We start from the raw sequence: 10789 nt of genomic DNA, 5'->3' as shown, positions 1-10789 counted from the left end.
TACACATGTATAATTAAAATACATGACAATAATATATCCATCAAGAGGAATGACAGAGTTAAAGTGTGTAAGCTCTGCATTTTCTTGGGGGGAAAAGATGTCAATTAATACTAAACTTTAATAAATTAAAGATGCATGCTAAAGGGTAATCATAAAAATAACAGATATGGAGCACATAACCCCTAAACTGGTAGAGGGGAAGGAACTGGAATTGTCAAAAGTAATCAGTCCAATAGAAGGCAAGATGAAAGAGAAAAAGGAGCCCAAAATTGGCATGACAAGCAGAAATCACACAATAAGATTTATGTGGGTTTAAACCCACATATGAGGAATTTCATTTACTATAATTGGGATAAATGATCTAACTTAAAGAAAAATAATGCTGAATTGGATAAAAATCAGTTAAATGAGTTCACGAGAGCCACATCTAAAACATAAGGATACAGATCTTTTGAAAGTAAGAGGATGTAAAACATTATTCCAAGAACTCCTAACAAAAGATGGCACAACTACTGTTTTGCTCAGCCTATAAAAGAACCTTCACACTCAGTCCTGGATGTAAAAATAGACCTTCAGTTGTGATAGACACTAAGCCATTTTTGGTCTTGGGCCAGGGCTGCAGCCTGTGGTTCTCCTGAGCTGTACCTTCAGCAACAATGACCAAGTCATGGCCTCAGACTCCTGCTTATCACCACTCTGTGCAGCTTGATGAAGAATTGATGTGAACTTGGACTTACTGATACCAAATCAAGACATACATTCACATGGGAAAAGACAGAAAATCTTACCTCAACCTGGGTAATCTTTCCATTTTCAGAAGCCCAATGACAGTACTTTCGTTTTTAAACAAATTCTCAGAGGAATAGAAATTACTATAGTGAAAACTCTAAAAAAGAAAGTATCAAGAAGGTAAATGGTCTATTCCTGAAACTAGTTTTATTTTTTTCTGCCCTTTTGTCCTTCATTGCTTGTCATCTGCTTAATAATTTGGACACTAAATCTTGAAAATAAAATAACTTTGATTATAATGTTGATTGTTTCCTTTTCTCAAGATTTTCCTGTTCTTTATAAACTAGAAAAGATAAGCTTATCCAATTTCCATATACTTTATCTCTTCTGTATTTAAAAGTAATAAAGATAACTCAGATATTAATTGAAATTGTCTGAATAAGATACTATTTTAAATTGTATGTCTTTCAGCCCCTCCCCAATTTCTGTCACTTCTCAGACATGTAAAAAGAGTAGGAGAGAATTTATTTTTCCATCAATACATCAAAATTTCTGAAAAATTTAGATTGTCTATTATCATACAGCCCCAGAGGAGATTTTAGTTGCAAATAGAGATTAGATTCTATTTTAAGTCAGGCAGTGATCATAAAGCTGGAGGAAATCTAGTCCTAGCTATCTATGCCTTTGTTATAAATAATTCTGTAACCCAATGGTTATATTCTTTCCACTGTAGTAAGGACAAAATTCTATTAGCACAGATGGAGACAGTAAGTAGTATTTACTCATAAATCTTTCTTTCTGAAATGCAAATAGCATCATACACCCACCTTCTTAAAGTTTTCAATGATACAATGCTGAGTAGAGAAAAAAAGGCCAGATTCAATGATTGGCCTCTTCTTATTCCTTCAGGCATATTTTCTGCCTCTATTCTCAAGAACTTCATGGTCTATACTCTTGAGTGCTAGGCCCTCTTTCCAGAATGCTCACTCCATTTACCACTTTCTTTGCTGTGGAATCTTTTAGGGGTTGCTGGTCTCACCTCCTCTGTGAAAATTTCTTTTTCCTATTTTCTGGCTCTACATATATAATTGTTCCCTCATTTTGGTTGCCTTAATCAAGCCTTTATTATATCATATTTTATTGATATGGAAAGGAATTCATATCAGGAAAAAGGAAAAGGCACCAGGGATTGTACTTATTAATTTGTTTTTAAAATTCTAACAACATCTTCTCTAAATAAATAATACTCTTATTTTATACATTAAGTATCTAAGATTCATAAAATAGAAATTTACTAGAGGTCTTTCATGTGTGAGCATTTATAGACATTTGGGAGACACTGAAATGTATACAGTTTCAAATAGTACCTTGTTCAGGCAGTAATTACAAGTGAGCCATCTGAGTTTCCTTTATTTGTTTCTGTTACAAAATATTTACATTTCGTATCCTCCTAGAAATTCAGATCAGCCTGACTCTAATGGTTTGCCATAGATCAAACTATGAACCTGGAGGAGGTTGTTAGAGAACTTCAAATTGATTAGGATGCTATTCACTATGAAGTAGAGAAGAATTCAGTAGTTAGGAACTAAGATCTCTCCCTTGACCACCACTGAAGTTGGGCAAACAACTCATTATCTCATTTGTAAAATGAAACGGGTCACTCAACTTAAAAAAAAAAATCTTTTTTTTGCTGAGTACACAAACTTCCCTGTTTTCCACGGAGAGGTTCTGATTTGCCATTAGGCTGGCCTCACCCCTCCATCACCAATGATTAAATCATCACCAAAGCTCCATTGAGTACTTCCCATGTGTCGAGCACTGGTCTGAACCCACTTGTCTCAGTTAATCTGCTCTTCAAATATATAAAAATTCAAGTTATAAAAAGAAGTAGACACGATTTCAATTCCTAAGACTGAAGAAGACATTTAGTTGCATGTTTTTGTTGGGAAAACTGTTCTACATATACCTATTACTGACATTCAATCAGAATAAGAAGCCCATGAAGAGTCTTTTGGGATTTCTCGGTAAATGGAACTGTGAGTGTTTTTCCAACCAAAATGCATGGTCCTGACTGTACAGACAGAGGGTGTATTCTAGAGTCATAAGAAGCTTTGGTGGTCTTTCGGAGGTCCCATGCTTCTCATCACACATCTTCCATTCATCTGACCAGCAGAATAGACTTCTTGGCTTTTGTGAAAAATGCTGAAAGATTGAATCCTCATGTCAGTAATTTCTGGTTGCTTGGAAACAGTTCTCACTTTGCTACTGTGAAAGAATTTAGGTCAGCAGTGAATTAATCCTTTACAAATTAGAGAAATATAGACAAATCATGGATTCTACATTCTCCTGTTGAATATAGAGACTGAAACACTGGTTCTCTTTTTTTTTCCCCCCCTGGAATAAAAACAAATTTAAAGGCTACATTCTAAAGAAATTCTCCGAAAACAAGCAATGTCGTTTCATAGCAAGAAATGCCTGCTTTTTTGAAAAAGACCCAGTGCTTCTTACCACCCACAGCCAAAACCATAGTTCTTTTTCCGCCTCACATTAGTAACATAATAGGAGGTAGAGGAAATAAAACTGTTTTTCTATATGGTACCCTAATTCTAAGAGAATGCAGATGGTATTTCCTATCCTTCAGTCCAATGAGAACAACACAAATGACCATTTGAGAAACCTCAGCGGAATTTATTTCAAACAATAAATTTTGGTAGGGTATGAGGAGAAAGAAGATTCCTAAGCTCTTTTCTAAATCCATCTGGGCATTAAGGCAGCACAGTATGTTGACGGAGAACTGTGCCAGTCCTAAGGTGAAATCAATTCATCACATTCAAGGTTAAGACTCCTCTTTCTCTCTTTCCAGGAGACAGGTAATCAAGAGTGGGAAGCAGGGGAGAAAATCAGATAAACAGCTCTTAGTTCACTTTCCTGGGAAATGAATACGCTTTGGGTGATGAGAACCAGCACGTACTTGTGCCCCCAGGAAGAAGTTTCTTAGGATTTGAGATAGAGGGCTACAGTTGCCAAAGACTTCTCGTCCCTTCCAGGATTGGGGAATCGTATGGTAGAATAAGATCTAACACTTGCACTTAGGCTTATGATTCTTGAAGAACACTGCCTTCTGAAGAGGTCACACTAGATTTTAACAGTTATCCCTTTTTCTGTCTCTCCTAATCTGGTTCTTTCAAGTGAACTGGTCTGTCTAAGACCAAACAAAACCTCACTGGAACCTCTTAAAGCCCTACCATAGCCAGTGTGGGCACTCCACCTTGGGGATCCATTTTAGCTCACTCCTGAATACATGCTCCTTTCTCTTCACTCTCAGCTTTCCTGGTTCCTCCAGTTTCCTGGTTTGGGCTGTGAGCCTTGACTCCTCTTCTTAACTGCTTTGATAAAACCTCAAATTTGCATTTCTTCCACTTAGTTCCCCTTCAGGACATGTCTGCTGGTATCTCTGCATTTAGCTCTATAAACACTGCAAATACTAGTGACAGTTACCTAGCTCTTTGCCCCATCTAGGACCCTGTGAGACCCATGTCATGGATCCCCTGTGGTCTGGTTGTCTCCAACATTAGGGAAAGGGGGCAAGAGGATACTTCCCAGAATGCTCTGGGAGAACATGGTGTCAGGTGTGGCTCTTGAAGCATTAAGCACATCCAACCTCTTACAGCTCTCTTCTCAACCAGGGTTGACAATAATTAACAAAAACATCTGCAACTTAGTGAGCACTTATGAATACAGGGTGAGATATTTTATATGCATTAATTCATTCAACCTTAAATATTTACATTGTACACATGAAGAAACTGAGTCCTAGAGAGTCTATGGAACTTGCCCAAGGTCACAAAGCTTATAAGTGACAGGGAACCAAAATCCAAACAAAGTGTACCTATTTGATTCTATTTAGTGGATTTTCACTATCTCAGGAGCCTTATCGAACGGAGAATGCCTTCTCTCCTCTGTTCTTACGCCTCTTGCTCTGGTTTGGCAAGCCTCATTTCTTTCGCATAGCCTCAGACCCCGACACTTTCTCACTCCATTGGATTGACACCTTGGTTCTACTGGCCAGGATTTCAATTTAGATTTCCAACTGGGGGACTTCCTTTCAGACGCATTTGACTTCAAGCTCTGCAGCTCAGAGGCCAGTCTTGCTTTTTCCCCAAACCAAATCTAGGCTCCCAAGATCCCAGGCCCGAAGCTTTCCTGGATACGCTCACCTGTCCACAAGGAGTTGTGGCAGTGAGGCTGAGCTAGTTTATGAGAGAATCAGGCGTGACCAGGAAGGCAGAATGCAGAATTGAGAGGCCCACTGTGGACAGAAGCAGCTTGTGCAAATTTGCCAGAGCACCTGACCTCACGACTCATGTTCCCTTCCTCTTTTCCTGAGGCAGAATGATGAAGCAGGGAGAGAACGAGCTTTCAAGTCAGAGAGACCTGGATCTGAACTACGGATCTATTATTAAAACATTGTATGACTCCAGGTAATTTACCTGAGGCATTTGAGATTCAAGTTCCTCATCCGTAAAAACCTCATGAAGCTGCTTGAATTAAATAAGATAATCTGTTAAGATGCAGCTACATGGTTTTGGAATGATGGGGGCTTGAAAATGTTACTTTTGCCTTATTCTTCCCAACATCTGACTCATCTAATCTTGGCTCCAGTCCCTGGGCGGTGACTGGGCACTAGAATTAGCTTCTGTGTTGTCTTTCCCCATTGTGTGCATTAGTTTTCACTCACAAACAGCAGAACGATTTAGAACATTAAAGGTAAATGTTAATACCTTTTCTTATTTCAGCTTCTATACACTCCTCAGATCACTCATTGATACTTTCCACACCCCCGCCATCTCCTAGGGCTCTTGAGTTGCATCTAGCTTTTGAGAAGCAAAGGTTGAATACTGTTTAACCTTCAGAAGTTTATAATATTGGTCTTGATATTTATGCCTTAAAAAAATACAGCCCTCCTTACGTCTTCCAGGTCTGATCTAGCCTTATCATTCCTTCTCCCTCTACCACTAAGCAGCTTTCCTGGGACCTACAACTGCTAACTGTAATAGATTCTTCAAGTTTTTCATTAGTGTTTTTCTTTCTCAAACTAAAGACTGAAGCCTCAGCTACATCTACACTTCTTTCTCATAGGATTTAAATTTTTTCTTGAAGTGTGGTCTTATACTGCAATGTTTAATGTTATGTGTCAACTTGGCTGGCCTATGGTGCCCAGCTGTTTGGTCAAACACTAGTCCAGATGCTGATGTGAAGGTATTTTTAAAATGTGACTAATATTTGAAGCTTTGAGTAAAGCAGATTACTCTCTATAATGTGGGTGGGCCTCATCTAATCAGTTAAAGGCCCTAAGAACAAAGACAGGTTTCCCAGAGAAGGAGGAATTCTCCTAAAAACTACAACATAGAAACCCTCCCTGAATGTCTAGCCTGCTGCTTGCATAATTCAGACTCAAGACAGCAGCAGCAATTCTTGCCTGAATTTCCGGTCTCCCAGTATGTCCTACAGATTTCAGACATGCCAGCTCCAACAATCACATGAGACAATTCCCTAAAATAAATAAATCTCCCCATCTCCCTATTGGGTTTGTTTCTTAGGAAAACCTTAATACATACAGGGTAAACTGTATTCTAAACACTTGGGAAGCTTGTTAAAAATGCAGATTTGGTGAACCCACCTTATCTATGGGATGACACCTAAGAATCTATAGTTTTAAACAAGCATCACTCCCAGGTGCTTCTGAGACATGGTAAAGTTTAGAAACCACTGTGCTAGAGCAATAACAGCATGTATGTGGAGCTCCTTCCATATATGAGTTAAGCATCAGGTTTATTATCATGTATAACATTATGGAGGCCTTTAAGAACTTTACGAGGTAGGTAATAATAATAAATCAGATAAAGATATTTAGGGTCAGCTGGGAAGATATATTAACACCCTTAACCTAATTGGGATTTTCCATCTGCTCAGATCAAGAGTTTCTACATAACCACTGGGTGCCAGCAGTTCCAGGAACTGCTATAAAGTCTAAAAAATTGATAGTTTTTGCGGAAATCTCAAAATATCTTGCTTAAAGTTTTTACCTAGTTAGAGCGGGATCTACTTCAGAAAGACTCCCAAAGAAATTAAACATTCTATTCCTCAATGTAAATGATAGTTTTCAATGTATTCATTGCACTATTCTTTTCTCCTGGCTAGGAAAAAAAAGAACAACTAAGAAATCAATTTAAATAACCCTTCAGTTTTGCAGATTAAGGAAAGGACTTAGGAAGGTTAAATGGCTTTACAAAATTTAGGGAGGCTGAAACACTTAAATCATTTAAACATTCTCATTTCGTAAAAAATATTGATAAAAATGATTATAACTTAATTTCCTCTCTTTTGACTTTTCTAAAATAGGTAGTTTCATTTTCCGTTTTGAGACTGATGTTAAATTAATTTTCCTAAGGCTCAAATACATTCTACTGAGCTCTGTTTCTGCACTGAAGCAGGCTTAATCTGAAAGTTTGCCACGTGTCATTTTCCACATATGAAACATAACAATGTGAAACTTAAATAGAAAAAGCCTTACAAAGTTGATTCAAATAACCACCAGTCAGAAAAATTAATCAAATATTCATTTTTTTTTATGGAGAAATAGAAATTGGCCTGCTTTTAGGGGCAACTCAAATGTTATGCCTGCTTCAACTCTGGAGAAATTCCAGCAGCGTCTTCTAATGGCTGTGATAATCACAGCATTACATCTCATTCCACACGAGAGGAAACCATTATCTAATAATTGATCATTTCAAATTCTGTCAAGACAAAATTATTAACGATTAATCAAGAATCTTGGTGATTAGATGGGCTCATAGAACAAAGTGATTGCAGCATCCATTTGAAGCTACGGGAATTGATTCTAGAAAAATCAGTGTCTCAGGATTAGTTCCAAAAGCGTCCTTTGGGCAGAGTTGGCCCTGGGTAAAGCTAGGAAAGACAACATTTTTTCTCTCACACTAATGACTCTCAAACTTTTGTGTACATCAGAATCATGGGAGGGCTTGTTAAAACACATTTGGTTGGACTCCATCTCTAGAGTTTCTTATTCAGTATACCTGGGATATGGCTTGAAAATTTGCTTTTCTAACAGGTCCCTAGCTGATGGTAATGCTGGTAGTCTGGAACCACAGTTTGAGAACTACCACCCTAGTAAACAAGCTGCTCTAAAAGAAAAAAAAAATTACTCATCCTTGAATATACAAAACTAGTATGCCATATTTTTAAATAAATGAATGAGCACAACGATAGTAATTCACACTTACTGAACACTTAACTAGGCACTTACTAGACCCTGTGCAATATAGGTCATTTAATTCTCTCAAGAATCCTCCTGGGTAAATACTTTCATTACCTCCATTTACAGAGGGAAAACTGAAGATAAGAGACTTAAGAAAGTAGCCTGAAGACACATAGACAGTAAAAGATGGAACTGACAATTTGGACCCAGGCAGTCTGTCTCTAAAGCACAGTGTTGACCTTTGACCTATGAATACACAAGTTTTGAGGTCAGACAGAATTGCAGTGAAACATAAGCTTCACATCACATTTACTACTATAAGTGACAGACAAATTAATCTTTTATCTTTAGCATTTTTATAGGTCAAATGGGAATAATATCTATCCTTGTAGGAATGTTGGAAAATGAAAATCAAATAATTTATGTAAAACAATTGATAAAGGTCCAGCATGTGTGGTGGTCAATAAACGGTAGCCATCATCTGTTCACATCAACTGTAACTCTAGATACATCAAGAATTAACCTCTTAGTTCTATCATCCATCTATCTATCCATCCATCCATCCAATTTTCATATGTTAAACAATTATTATGAAACAAACATTGAGATTTTTCCAAGAGCTATAGATCTATAAATCAGTAGCAGTCTATAATCACTAATGATGAACTGGATTCAGATGAAGACCAGACAACTGTGATGGGTACAGGCAGCGTTTACCAATTCAAGTTTGAGGTTTTTTTACTGGAGCTGTTCTTACAGCAGCCCCTTTTTCCTACCTGATTCAGCTCAGAACCTATGTATTCAGTCTTTCAGGACAAATGCCTTTGAAGTTTTGGTATTGCCCCAAAACAGGCAATGTAGACTATTTACTAGTTGCCTCTACCTTGGAAGTGTTGAATTCATCCGTGGAAAGTTTTTACTTGCTTCCTTTGGCTGCAGTAAATTTGCCATATGGTACACTGCAGCACTGCAGATGTAGTGCTACCCAGTATGTGATTCATACCTGCAGATAGTATGGGGAGATTTCCATAGCAACAGGCCACCCAACATTGAGACAATTAAAAATCAATGTTACATAACAGGGTTTTTTGTTTTATTTCTATGCTGTGAGGGCAACTAGTTTGTGTTTCTTACAGATTATAATGAGATAATATGCTGAATTTAATCATTACATTAATAATCAACTTCTCCTGTAAGTTGTGCCACACACACAAAAAAAGGAACACAAAAACTCAAAAGTACCAGATGTTCTATCATCAGTTAATCATATTTCAAATTGGAATTTCTTTACCTTGTCCTAATTATAAGTCCACAAATTTGCTTCATACGTAATCAATAAAGGACACAAAAATGTGATGTTATGTAGAATTTACTAATATTCATTTATTCAGTATGTATTGAATTCCTATTATAAGCCAGGCACTGAAATGAACAACAGTCTTTGTCTTTGACAATCTACAAGTCTGGTAGGGAAGAAAGAAACTCAAACAAATACATTCAAAACATTTTAATTGATGCATGTTGTGCTATGAGCAGCAGCGAGGCTATTTTTATTAGTAATATAGGAAGGAGGTCGGTTTCCTGGATCACCCCTTCATGTTGAAATGTCCTAAAAATACTGGATAATATGTATATTAAAAATAAATTTGAAGCATTAATAAGCTACCAAGAAAGTAAGATAATCTAGGTTAGGCACTGATAAAGAATAGCAATTCAAAGAATAGCTAACGAGAGCTCTGCAGATGGAAGTCACTCTAAAGACAGTTGCCAAACTACATGAACCTGAATTTAGGTTTTCAAGGATTCATGGAAAGAAAGAGACAGGGAACAAAGCATTAGAGCCTGCTGAAAGAAGAAAGCTGAGTAGATTTCACGACTAAAGCTAGGACCTTCAGAGTATAAGAACCTCTGCAGAATAAGGATAATTTAGAACCAAAAAGAAAACCAATAAAACCTCTTTCAGTGAACTGAAAGATTAATTGCCGTGAAAACTGGTCACATTTTTAAATTAGAGTGGTCCTGTATTGGCAGCAATTGACAAAAGCAAAGGTAAATCCCCACTGTAGTACTCACCTTTATACCAGGCCTCAAATGATTCCCATGAATAAAAGTCCAAGGAAACTAAGTACATGAAAAAATAAAATAAAAAACAGCAAGCTAAATCCACAAGGAAACAAGGTACCATAAATAAGAACCAGCATTAAACAACAGACAGCTGACACATTCTTACAAAATCAGATAATTAAATTATCAGATACAGATTATAACTGTTTAATATGTTTAAAGAAATAAAATACAAGCTTGAAATTATGCATACAGAAAAAGGAACTAGAATCAATGACCAGATTGAAAATAGTTCAAAAAGAATAAGCGGATTTAGCAGCATATTAGAGAGAGAAGAATAGGGAATTAGTAAAGTAAAAGATGGATCTCAAACCAGTATGGAGAAATTATCTCAAATTAGTATGGAGAGATGACATGGAATATATAAAAGAGAAGCAAAGAGCCACAGATACTGAAGAAAATCTAACATATATCTTAGAGTTCCAAGAGGAGAAAAAGGAAGGACAGAAGTAATATTGGAATTAATTTTGGCTGAGAATTTTTCAGTACATGTTATATATGTCTTATGGTAAGCAAAAAGCAAAAACCTGTAATAAATACACAAAAGAAAAAGAGAAAGGAAAATAAGTATTCCACTAAAGAAAGTCGTCAAATCAAAAAGGAAGACAGTATGAGAAGAAAGGAACAGAGAGCACTAAAAAAACAGCCAGTAAACAA

General features: G+C 36.8%; 1 long non-coding RNA gene across 1 annotated transcript; it reads left to right on the top strand.

The window, feature by feature from the left end:
• Nucleotides 1-489: 489 nt before the first annotated feature.
• Nucleotides 490-4317, top strand: LOC309667473. The gene is made up of 2 exons (XR_014267790.1): nucleotides 490-1833; nucleotides 2133-4317. It is a non-coding gene; the product is annotated as an uncharacterized lncRNA (long non-coding RNA).
• The last annotated feature ends 6472 nt before the right edge of the window (nucleotides 4318-10789 follow it).

This window comes from Balaenoptera physalus, assembly GCF_965194825.1.
Source record: "Balaenoptera physalus genome assembly, chromosome: 10".
Classification (NCBI taxonomy): Eukaryota; Metazoa; Chordata; class Mammalia; order Artiodactyla; family Balaenopteridae; genus Balaenoptera; species Balaenoptera physalus.
This window is presented reverse-complemented; position numbering and strand designations above follow the sequence as displayed.